Source organism: Podarcis pityusensis (genome assembly GCF_964106645.2).
Source record: "Podarcis pityusensis genome assembly, chromosome: 11".
Classification (NCBI taxonomy): domain Eukaryota; kingdom Metazoa; phylum Chordata; class Lepidosauria; order Squamata; family Lacertidae; genus Podarcis; species Podarcis pityusensis.
Window position 1 is genome coordinate 14,807,460 of NC_138036.1, and position 12,411 is coordinate 14,819,870.

Sequence of the window (12,411 nt, forward strand, 5' to 3'; positions counted from 1 at the left end):
TTTAGATGGACCTCAAAGGCGAGTTCGTTCCTTTTACTAGAAAAGCCATAACTATTTCTGCGTTTGAGGAACATTCCCCTCTCCCCCCATGTCCACAGATCCAAAAAGACAAATATGTGATTCTAGCAGAATAAAACGGGAGTTGCCCATAGTCTCCGTGGGGAGTAATTAGCAACATCTGGAAGAAGTTAAGCTTCTGCGGGCAATTCTGATAAAATCCCAAGTTCTCACTTCTCTTGATCAGGAACGGTTGTGTGTGTGTGTGTGTGTGTGCTTTGACAACTGTTTCAGCTGGCAACTGCTGATCAGCGTCTGGTTTTGTTTTTGTTTTTTTTCATTCTCCCGTCAGGATTATGAGGGGTGGTTTCACTGTGCTAAGCTGGCAGTACACGGGCCAGTGAAAAGCTGCAACAGTACTGCTCTGCCTGGCTTGCTGCCCTCACTAAGCCTCTGAGCAAGCTGCAATCTGGCTTTTCCTCTGCCGTCTTGAAACCAATGCCGAATCATTCCAAGCGGAAAAAATAATAATAGTAGTGTAGCCTTATGAGGCTTTGCCCTCGGGTGGGAAAAAATATTGTGCGCGGGAAAGGGAGTGGGAGTCAACAGACACTCAAGGAATAGTTCGGAGAAAAAGCTTTATTTCTACCATCCATGAACTGGTAGAAGGAGCAAGTGTGATAACTCACAAACAAGCACGGGTTCACAGTTATTTGCACAGCGTATATATTCCCCTTCCAGTTCCCTCCCCTTTCTCCTCCCTCAGGAGTCCTGCCCCATGTTGAGTTTCCTTGAGCATGTACAGAAAGCTCCTGTCTTTGGGAAGGGGGAGGTGAGAAGCCAAGGGGGGGTCGAGGAGTCTTGCAGTTCAGCATGTCCAAGATGTTGCAACTGAATGAGATAAAAGTCAGTTCTCAGGCTTGAGTATTCTTGGCAATGACAGAGCCTATTCATTAGCCTTTTGAAGCTTTCTTGTACTCATAAAAGAATAACATTTTTCCTATGCATCTTGTGAGAAAAGCAGAGAAGAGCAGAGAAAAGCTGTTTTGGATTTTTTAGAAGACAGAAGGAATTTTGGACAGTTTTGAGGCCTGGTTGAGGGGGGGTGACTTCGGGCCTAGGTGGGGTCACCTGTCCTCACCTCCTTCAGTAGTAGTAGTAGTAGTCGTAGTAGTAGTAGTAGTAGTAGTAGTAGTAATAACAACAATACAAAAGCTCATACCAATAACAAACTTAGTTGGTCTCTAAGGTGCTACTGGAAGGAATTTTTTATTATGTTTCGAATAATAGTAGTAATAATAATGCAATTATTATTATAATTACTCTATCATACCCTTCCAAATTTCAAGAGGGCAAATCAGGGCACACCCCCCAATCCTGCCAACCCCGTCACTCACCTGCAACAGGGGAATTCCCTCTTTGTGTTTTTTTTTTAGTCCTGTATTCTGGTGTGAGCCAACTGACTCACACCACAGTACGGAACAAAAAAACAACCACCCATCTTTTGGTCCCGCGCTGTGGGATCAGAAGCCAGGGCGGGAATCTCGCTTAAAATGGGACACTTGGAGGGTATGCAATATGTTAGAATCATAGAAATGTGAAGTTGGAAGGGACCACGGGGGTCAATCTAGTCCACCCCCCTGCAAAGCTGGAACCTTTCGCCCGATGTAGGACTTGAATCCACAACCCTGGGATTACGAGTCTCACACTATCACGACTGAGCTGTGTTACATGACATTTGTCTGTTTTGTCCTGCTCTCTAGCTTGCACCTAAGCCTTGGGTATTTCATTTCTTCAGATTGACCTTTACCTCCTGTTACAAAGGATAGAAGGATTAGCAAGGCTGGATTGGAGCTGCAATGGGTGGGAAGTATAGATTACGGGGTCCATCTGAATTTATTTCCAAAAAGCAGCTTTTGGCTACAGTTAACTGCAGGCTGAGGGACGCGGGTGGCGCTGTGGTCTAAACCACAGAGCCTAGGGCTTGCTGATCAGAAGGTCGGCAGTTCGAATCTCCTTGATGGGGAGAGCTCCCATTGCTCGGTCCCTGCTCCTGCTAACCTAGCAGTTCGAAAGCACGTCAAAGTGCAAGTAGATAAATAGGTACTGCTCTGGTGGGAAGGTAAACAGCGTTTCCATGCGCTGCTCTGGTTCGCCAGAAGCAGCTTAGTCATGCTGGCCACATGACCCGGAAGCTGTACGCCAGCTCCCTCGGCCAATAAAGAGAGATGAGCGCCCCAACCCCAGAGTCGTCTGCGACTGGACATAACAGTCAGGGGTCCCTTTACCTTTTTAACTGCAGGCTGAGGATACCGAACCATATGGAGACATGATTTTAGTTCTTGCTATGGTTGTGTTTTTGTCCGCTTCCTTGACCGTTTTAGGAAAGGCTGGCTCAAAGACCAGAACAGAGGCAGATTACCTCTCCATGCCTGCAGTTGCATGTCGCTTGTGCAGCCTCCCTGCAGCCTTAGAGTGGCAGTTGCCTTATAACGTGAGGGCATTACTAAGCACTTTAAAGACCAAAGCACAGACCCACAGCGTGGATTTACATAAAATGTGCATGTGCTGTGTGCATGCTGATTTTATGTGCCTGAGCGATTTAAGTTGGCTGGGATCTCACCGGCATGCTCTTTGCAATTTGCCCAGCAACTCTGTAAGCAGATAATTACTTTGAAAAATGTTTAAAAGAAAGTGGGGGAAAGGAGGTGAGATCTGGGGGCCAACACAACAGTTCTGGGGTTCAAGGCTCCTGGGCTTTCCCTTAGCAGCAGCTCTGTTTACAGTCAAACCTCGGTTCTTGAACAGCTCTGTTTTTGAACGTTTCAGCTCCCGAACGCTGAATACCCAGAAGTAAATGCTCCGGTTTTCAAATGTTCCTTGGAACTCGAACATCCGAAGCAGCTTCTGCTTGAGAGCAAGAAGCTCTTGCAACCAATTGGAAGCCATGCCTCAGTTGTCCAACAGTCCTGCTGAACGGATTACGTTCGACAACCAATGTTTGACTGTATTAGGCAAGGAAGGTCCAGCCAAAAACTCTGATAGCTTGAGAGAGCAGAGATTGGCTTTCTCTGCCTCTTTCTCTACATGCAAGTACAGTGGTACCCCGGAACTCGAACGTAACCCGTTCCAGAAGACCGTTTGACTTCCGAAACGTTTGAGTTCTGAGGCATGGCTTCCAATTGGCCGACAGCTAGGTTTTTGCACAGCATAAGCCTTGTGTTCTGAGGAACTTTTGAAAACCAGAGCACTTACTTCTGAGTTTTCGGCGTTCGGGAGCTGAAAACGTTCAAGAACGAAGCCATTCGAGTTCCGAGGTACCACTGTATTGAATTTGCCTCCATTCATGGGCAAACTGCAATCCAGCCTTCCGTGCAAGCAACTGTTTGCAGATGTGTCTCTGTCACCTTTGGGAGTTTTAACCCAAATTGCATCTTGTAGTCCCATAGAAAACGCCAAACTGGCATGAATTATTTCTATTCAGAGTAAAGCCGAGCTGCGGAAACAGAATTATGGGCCTGGAGCCCACAAGCAGCAGTTCCCGCCTTGGTTTGTTAAGGCTGTTTGCATGAATATCTGATTAATAATTGGCCAGAGCGCGGGCAAATACATGTGTGCCTTTGCATAAGAATGCTCAGGGCTGGTTGGATATTAATGCTGGGCGTCTGGAATCCATCCTGCAAGTCTGACGCAGGCATGACAGTACAAAAGAGCAACATTAATGTTTTCCGAAATACAGTGGTACTTCTGGTTATGAACTTAATTCATCCCGGAGGTCTGTTCTTAACCAGAAATCATTCTTAACCTGAAGCACCACTGTAGCTGATGGGGCCTACTGCTGCTGCCGTGCCGCCAGCATGCGATTTCTGTTCTCATCCTGGGGCAAAGTTCTTAACCCGAGGTACTACTTCCGGGATAGCGGAGTCTGTAACCCGTAGTGTTTGTAACCCAAGGGTTTGTAACCCGAGGTACCATTGTATACAAAAGACATAGGCAGTAGTGCTGGTCCATGGGTCGGGGGCAGAATCCAGAACACACAGTAGGGCAGTATCTTCATTGAACCAAATAAAATGGTGAGCAAATTCTCCAAGCAAAGTACAGTGGTACCTCGGTTTATGAACTTAATCCGTTCCAGAAGTCCGTTCTTAAACGGAAACCGTTCTAAAACCGAGGCTTCCAGCAAAATGGAAAAACACAATGAGACACCCAACATTAAAAACTTCCCTAAACAGGGCTGCCTTCAGATGTCTTCCAAAAGTGAGATAGTTGTTTATCTCCTTGACATCTGATGTGAGGGCGTTCCAGAGGGCGGGCACCACTACCAAGAAGACTCTCTGCCTGTGTTTCCAAGTAACATCACTTCTTGCAGTGATGGAAATCTCCAGAGGGCCCTTGGAACTGGATCTCACTGTCCGGACTGAACAATGGAGCTGGAGAATGAAGGGATGGGGAAAAGTTTCAGATGGTTAAATTGTGGATTACTAACTCAGCGATGGAGTATCTCTGGTTCCATCCTCAGCACCTCCTGTTTGAAACCCTGGAGAGCTGCAGCTGGATATTACTGAGCTTAGATGGACCATCGGTCTGACTCTGCCCAGTTTCCTACATTAAAGGTAAAGGGACCCCTGACCATTAGGTCCAGTCGTGGCTGACTCTGGGGTTGCGGAGCTCATCTCGCTTTATTGGCCGAGGGAGCTGGCGTACAGCTTCCGGGTCATGTGGCCAGCATGACTAAGCCGCTTCTGGCGAACCAGAGCAGCGCACGGAAACACCGTTTACCTTCCCGCCAGAGTAGTACCTATTTATCTACTTGCAGTTTGACGTGCTTTCGAACTGCTAGGTTGGCAGGAGCAGGGACCGAGCAATGGGAGCTCACCCCATCACGGGGATTCGAACCGCCGACCTGATTGGCAAGTCCTAGGCTCTGTGGTTTAACCCACAGCGCCACCCTATTAAAGGCACAGGACAGTTTTTGGGAGTGGAGGGCGCTGGAAAAAACCCACACACATGTGACTTTTCAAGAGCAGGTATTGCATTGCCTACTTTTGTACTCTCTTCAATATCGGGCACGCTCTCATTCCGCAGCACAGTAGCTCTCTGTTCAAGCACCTGGCCTCGTTCTGTGCCAGGGCAGGTTCCAGGATTTTCAAGTGCTGCTGAAGAGGTGGCACACCCATCTCGGGGGTAGGAGTGGTTTCTGTTGCTCAACTCCCAGCTCTCAAGTTAATTTGGGAGTGGCAGCTCTCGGAACTCGGAGGGCACTCTTCAGTTCTCCGTGCCTCGCTGGCAGGTGCTGGATGCGGCTCGACGCTTGGGAAGGGTAAGCAAAGAGGGCAAAGAGAAGCTCTGTCCATTTTTTTTTGGTGGGGAGAGAGAGGGGCCTACTGATAGGGGGAGAAGCTTCAGTCCCATGCAATATAGAGACGAGCGCTTCAGGTTATAGTTTCAAAACCATTAATGCACTTTCGCTGGCATAATCCTGCCTGGCTTTTCCGACACGAAACTTACTTGTTTGCCAACTGGCAGGTGTGTTTGCTGTGGGGCGGGTGAGCCGCTCAAAACTTTGCAGGTGAAGAAGTCATGGTTCATAGGTAAGTGTGTTCACTGAGAGGAAATGTTCCCAGTTCTGAATTGCTCCAGTGAGATCGCGTTGTCGTTCTGAGGATGGTTTTATATATGTTGTAAAAACTAGGACATTTGCTTCGAGTGCTTATATAACCAGGGTGGATTTCTTCCTTCCTTTCTTTCTCTTTAAAAATGTTAGGCTGCCTTTGCCAAGTGTAAGAATAGAAACCTTGCAGAGTCTTGCTGTGCAAACTCCTTTAGATTAAAGGGCCATTTCACACCGTATACAGGCACTTTCAAAAACTCAGAACTTCCTGACATACTTAACTATCTTGTATCAAGCCAGACCTTTAATCCATCAAGCTCATTGTTGTCTAAAATGACTGGCAGCTGTCTCTGGGTTTTCAGGCAGGGGGCATTCCTAGCCTTACCTGGAGCTGCTGGAGTTTCAATTTGGGATTTTCTGCCGCTGGATTACAGCCCTTCCCCTGAGAAGCACATTTGCTTGACATATATGTTTGCAGACCTCTACGCTTGTTGCTTTTCACCTTTTTGGGTGTCCACCTTTAGTAGATATCTAAAATTGCAAAGTGCACACTGGCCATACAGAGTTTCGTTTAATTTTCCACAGGCATAAATTTAGACAACAGAATACTAATACTGGTCTCCTGGCGACCGGGTGCAAGTGCTGCTGTTTCTTATGCATTAGGGCACTATTGCGGTGGTGTGTCAATTAAAATCTGAAGTCCAAAATAGGAATGCATGTGTTTAAATAGCTGCTTACTGACTAATTTAAAAAAATGAATAAGTAAGAAAGGATGCTGCAGGCTCTGGTGTGGCCATGCCAGCCTAGATGCTGATGCACGTTTGCTGCTGCCTGCTTTCCCTTCCTCTCCCTCAATAGCCATTGGAATGTGGGGTGGCTCTGGATTGCAGGGTCCTAGCTGCGCCATTGCAGGTTATTGATTGTAGCTGCTCTTTAATACTGCTTAATCCAGAGGTTTTCAACCTTTTTGGAGTCCATGGCTCCCTTGACCAACTGCATTCTCTCTGCGGCTCCCCTGTGGGGCTCAGGAGCCCAGTTATGTCACCCCTTGCCTGCAGAGCTGGCAGCCCCTCACCCCTTTTTGAGGCTGACTCAGTTTCTGGCAACCAGCACCCGCTAGCCAGCCCTTTAGGCACCTGGGAGGTTTGTAGCCAGGGCTCCTGCTGCAACAAACAGCCATGCAAGCCTTTGGGAGGCAGAGATGTGAGAGGGCATCAGAGGAGGGAGGGAAGGAAAGAGGGACGGAGGCCTGTGTTGCTTGCGGCACCCCGACCATCACTTAAGGCACCCTGGTTGAAAACAACTGCCATAATCACAGGAGCTTCTAAGTGTAAAGATTGCAAAAAGCACATAGTGGATAAAATCAATTAACATTAATCGCAAAAAACAAAGAAAACGTCTTTGAAATGCCTGCTAAGATAGAAGATTTAGTATGGTTATGTTTGCAAAGGACTCTATTTTGTATCTGATTTTTCTCTTTCTGGTCAGACAATGTTCCCTTACGACTACAGTGGACACTCGGGTTGTGAACGTGATCCATGCAGGAAGCACGTCTGCAACCTGCAGCGTCCGCAACCTGCAGCGCCGCAGCTGCGCACACGCAGGTCGCGATTTAGCACTTCTGCACATGCGCAAAGCTCGATTTAGCGCTTATGCACAAGCGCCGAAACCCGGAAGTAACCCTTTCCGGTACTTCTGGGTTTGGTGCGGTGTGCAACCAGAAATCGTGCAACCCGAAGCATCTGTAACCCAAGGTATGACTGTATTAGATTTGGAACAGAACAGGGGGTGGCTGCGTTTTGACTTGCACAGCTTTCCTTACTTTTTTCTTTTTAACCAGCACAGTATGTGCTGTGTTACAGGACTTCACAGCGCTGTGTGGAGTGGGCGTCCTAAGTGGAAGCGGTGGGAGTATGAAAACTGATGGCAGGCACGGAAAATGAGGAATATTATTTATGGCAGAGGCTGGCCACATCAGTAGTGGTTGAGAATGCTAGGGTGGTGAATCCTGTCGGTGCTCATCAGCATGGAAGAGATTTCAGTATTAATATTATTTTTAAGGCAGAAAGTTAACTTTAGAGTTAGTGAGAGTAGTTGTGGGCTGCAAGAAAGCAAAGTTTTCTTTGATCAGGGTTCATGAAAGCTTAAGTGTTTCTACGATGATGACTCAGAAATCGTGGCCTGTGCAGCTAGATGGTAATGCTATTTTTGCTGCTAGCTTGAGTCCTATCAACTGCCTCTTCTGTCCTGGATCCTGGCTTTGTGACTCACTAATGCCAGCACATAGAAAAGCATTGTTGTAAGAATGGGAGTGTGCCTTATCTAGGAATACAAGAAGCTGCCTTACTTAAATTGAATCAGATGTTTGGCCCATCTAGCTCAAGGCTGTGTTCAGACATGGGGTTTATTGCGTTAAGTTTTCCCGGTTTATAATGCAATTTCTTCTTTTCCTGGTTTTCTAACATTCCTTTTACACCGTCTTACCTGTTGCGTTACGGGAAACTGGCTTTTGGGTTGACACGCTGCCATGTTGCGTCAAATTTTTAAATGGTGGGGAAGAACTGTATGCAAGGATACCGCCCCTGATTTCAACCGGTGAGTGGCAGAAGTGGGATCATGAAAACCGTGGGGAAATGGCAAAACAAAGCACTTGCGATTTTCCAAGTTGATTGGGTTGCAAATGAGTTATTTAATGGGAAGAGGTTAGTGCAGAAATGAGTGCTAAAGCTTGGCTAGATTCCATTAGATTTCCAGAAGTGGCTTTCGAAATATGTGTGAAATATCACATAAAAAGCTAAAATGATCAGGTAAGGGCAAAAGATCCCTGAACTGCACACATGGTCCATTCCATCTCTACAATTCTATGAATCTGTGCTTTTTGGGGACCTTCTGCATGCAAAAAAATGCTCTACCACTGAGCTATCACCCTTTCCCAACATCCTTATTTGCAGAAACTCAAGTCTTAGACCTGAGCAGACAAGCTCCCTTTGACCCTTGCTACTCTTCTGCCTGCTCGCAGCAAAACTTAGAGGAACCCTCTGGTCTCTTCTGAAATCAAATTCTACATTTCCGTGTTGTAGGAAAAAGATGTGCTGCTCTTCTCCCCGCCTGTGCTTTTAACGTCAGGGCAGGGTAGGCAGGCCTGATGAGAACAGCATTTGGCAAGTGGGGGAATCTTCCACAATAAGTGCACTCAGTAGTTGGAGGTGAGGGAAGTTGAAGCTTCAATTCTTGGTGCCGCATGACGGTGTTCAGTCAGTGGAAAATAACAAAGATCATGTTCCCCGTTGCTGAAGAATCTTTGACTGTGTTAATATCCAAGGCAAGCAGGGCAAGGAGCAAGCGGTCAAGTTAAGATGCAACAAAACAAGTATCTTTATTAGTTGGGTTTGCGGCCAACGCTGGTGTTTAACTGGCAACCTAAGTCATGAACCTAAGGATCTGGCTTGTGCACCACCACCCAGTTCTGGCAAAAAGAGGGAACTGGAGAAGGAACCAAGCACTGGGAGGCCAGAGTAGGTCAGGTGACATTCCTTATCCCCTGTAGAAACTCCTGGGACTGCCAGACTTGGTAGTCAAGTGGCCAGAAGGCCTCCTCCTTCTGACCTACACCTTGCCTTGTTCCAGCATTGCTTCATCCTTGACTGCACAGGAGTCATTTACAGATTAGCAGCTGTTAATTGCTGGGAAAAAGCAGATCCATGGGGCAATTTCAGAGATAAACATTCCTGGTGCCCTGTCATAAATGCTTTCTTGGAAAGAGTAATTTATAGTAATGGTTTGAAATAACTGAGACGCCCGCACCAAATGATCGGACCCATTTTATTGATTCGCTGTCTGAAGAAACCATCTTAAGAAATCAAAGTACGCAAATTTTTAACCATTAAACCACTGGAAAAAAAGTGAGGTGTACATTTACTGAGAAGGAAGTCCGAAGGCTCAAGAATCTGGATCCACTGCAGATGTCTGGTGCTATAAAAGGGTAGACCATTTTATTTCTTGTTCTTTTGATATGGCATTTTGGTCTCATGGGGATAGCCCATGTTACATTCTGGTAACTGAAGGCATTTTTTGTTGGGAAGCAAACAGTAAATGTGTTCTCTACTGGAGACAACTTGAGCTTTATTTCATTCGAATATAGCATAAAGCTGATCTAGATATCCATCTTTTTATTTGAAACAATGCTGTGCTCTTGTTTTGCATGGAAGGTGATTTAGCTTTCTATTTTATCTCTTTCCCCACCCCTCCATATTAGTATTTTATTTTTTAAATAATTTATACCCAGCTGCTCTTCAGCCCTAACATCTCCCAGAGCAATTTACAGATTAATGATCTAAAAAGATATAGCACAAAAGAAAATGAGTTGGTAGGGAGAAGGAGATAAGCAAACTCTGGTACTAATTCTTCATTGCGTTGCATAATACTATTGCTGTTGTTGGTTGCATAATACTATTATTAAAAATTCTGTCGGTGCAATGATTTCTTCTTGCAGAACAAGAAGATATATATATAATAATTGCATGTTTAATGAATGAAGGTATGAACATAGGAAACTGCCTTATAATTTTAAAGACCATTGTTTCTTCTAGTGCACCCTGCTCTGCCGCTCACAAGAGGTCTTTCCCTTCGCTGCTAGATGTGACCCTTGTACTGGAGATAGAAGGGCTTGAACCTGGGACCTTCTGTGTGCAAAGTGCACACTCTTATCAGGGAACTTTGGGACTTCCCATATCTTCCTATATACATAAAAATGTAAGGCTGTCGTCACGCTGCATGTGATGCACACGAAAACACTTCCCATATCTTCCTATATACATAAAAATGTAAGGCTGTCGTCACGCTGCATGTGATGCACACGAAAACACTTGTGATCACAGGACTTGCTACTCTAGAGGCAAGAGTGCCACACTGTAGAAGGTCTGCAGCTTCTATCCATTATAGACTGGGAGTATTTGGGAAGAGAGCTCTTTCCAGCTGACCAAGTGGTGCTCCTGAGGTATTTGTGAATAGGAGATAGAGATTGCTTTGGAGACTATCTCTCTGTTGTTGTTTTTAATTGTTTTTACTCTTTACGCAGCAACAGCCAGTTCTCTCTCTTATGTAGGCACTTTTCATTTACAGGAGATCTAACTGCAGGCTTTGTGTCAGCTTTGTCCTCTCAGAAATGAATGTCATTTAATGCCCTTTTGGAGATGTATGTTGAGCACTGGTTGTACGAAGCAATAAGTGCGAAATTTTAGGCATTCTTATGTGACACAATCTTTTTTCTGAGTTCACAGGTTGAAATGAGAGACTTAAGTCGCATCTACACCATAAAGCGCTCTAACTAGACATAACTTTATCCAAAAAATTGTAGTCTGTTAAGGGTTCTGACCTCACCAAGCTAGAATATCCAGGATCCTTAAACTACAGTTTCCAGGATTCTCCTCAACAGTAAAAGTGGTATCAGAGTGCTTTAAATTTATGGAATAGATGTGACCTAAGGCCGGCTTCCAAACTTTCTGCCTTACTGAGGCCTGTTTGACACTGACTTGTTTAGGGCGCGACTTTAATTACTAAATGGGGCTGCCGGATCCTACTGCCACCCTGTAAGGACAGAAAGTGTCTAGCACAGGTCTCTAGGTGACTAGCAGCAAGTTCACAACATTTTCTGACTCCCAACTTTGTTAACATTAGCAATAACAAAATGTCCCCGTCTTCTCCTCAGGCTGCTGAAATGAAGAAAGATGGCTTTTATTTTTTTGGCGGGAATGGGGGGAACTAGGAGCAGGGGTTTTTACATAAGAGGGCCATGAAGTCATTTCTGTTAATGGAAAACGAATCTTAAGCTGAGAAATGTGTTTAGATGTGCTGGATTTTAAGTGTGGTTCTCTCCCAGCACTACCCCCAACTTCGCACTTGGCTCATGTTGATTTAAATCTCTATTTAAAAACAAAAACCTTGATGTCTGACAGCCCAGGGAAACTTGTTTTCATCACATCTGGCTGACCACTGTATATTTATTAATGCATTTGTATGCTGCCTTTCTGCTGAGGCACCCATACTTTACAAGTGGAAAGTACTAGAAAAATAAAATTGAATGGTATGCAGTACAGAGCGACAGTCCTTTCAAGGGATGATGACTCCCAAACTCTCTGAGAGCCACTGCAGTCCCTCAGGGCACTCAAGCAGTGTTTGAAATTCACCAGGTGTATTTTGCACCTGGCTATCAGCCACTTGTCACCAAGTGAAGATGTGCGGGCACCGTGATGGTGCCTGATATCTCCACCATCTGGAGGTGCATGCCTGGAGATCCTTTGATCTTGATTGTTTTCTCACATTATCGTCACACCCTGAAGAATCTACCTGTGACATTTTATTTGCACAATCAGAACGAATTTCAGGAACCAAAACGTTGTATTGAAAAATACGACTTTTGAGACACCTGGCCCCCCAGTATGGCAACTAGACATTCTGTTTTGGCGACTGTAACCCTGGTTTAGGGAGCCATTTGGCGCCTAGCTTATCTATCTGAGTTTCTAACGCTGCACCCAAGTCTTAAGCAGCCCTAGGGAAGGTGGGGAAGGGGCTGCCACCATGTTGGCTGCTGCTTGATGGGGCATATTCTGTGACTAGGCAGGTTCTTGGTGGACAGGCAAAAATGGGATCAGGTTCAGCTGTGTGGGTTCGCAAGTTGTACAAGCCCATCTTGTCCTTGTGGATTGCCACAAGGGTGGATTCCTTACCCCTGAACTGAAAAATAGCTCTGTGAGGGGAGAAAACAGCCTTGCCCCCTCTTTTTCTTGTAAATGGTCCAAAACACA

General features: G+C 45.7%; 1 protein-coding gene across 4 annotated transcripts in view; it reads left to right on the forward strand.

Annotated features, from left to right (window-relative positions):
- NEDD4L (NEDD4 like E3 ubiquitin protein ligase) overlaps positions 1–12,411 on the forward strand; it is a 255,186-nt gene that overhangs the window by 63,798 nt on the left and 178,977 nt on the right. The window contains exon 1 of one of the 4 annotated variants that reach the window (XM_080973411.1): positions 5,255–5,317. The exons of the other annotated variants lie outside the window; for them this stretch is intronic. The gene's annotated coding sequence lies outside the window, so the exon portion shown is untranslated. Of the gene's footprint in view, positions 1–5,254; positions 5,318–12,411 lie in introns of those variants that run through there. 4 annotated transcript variants of the gene reach the window in all.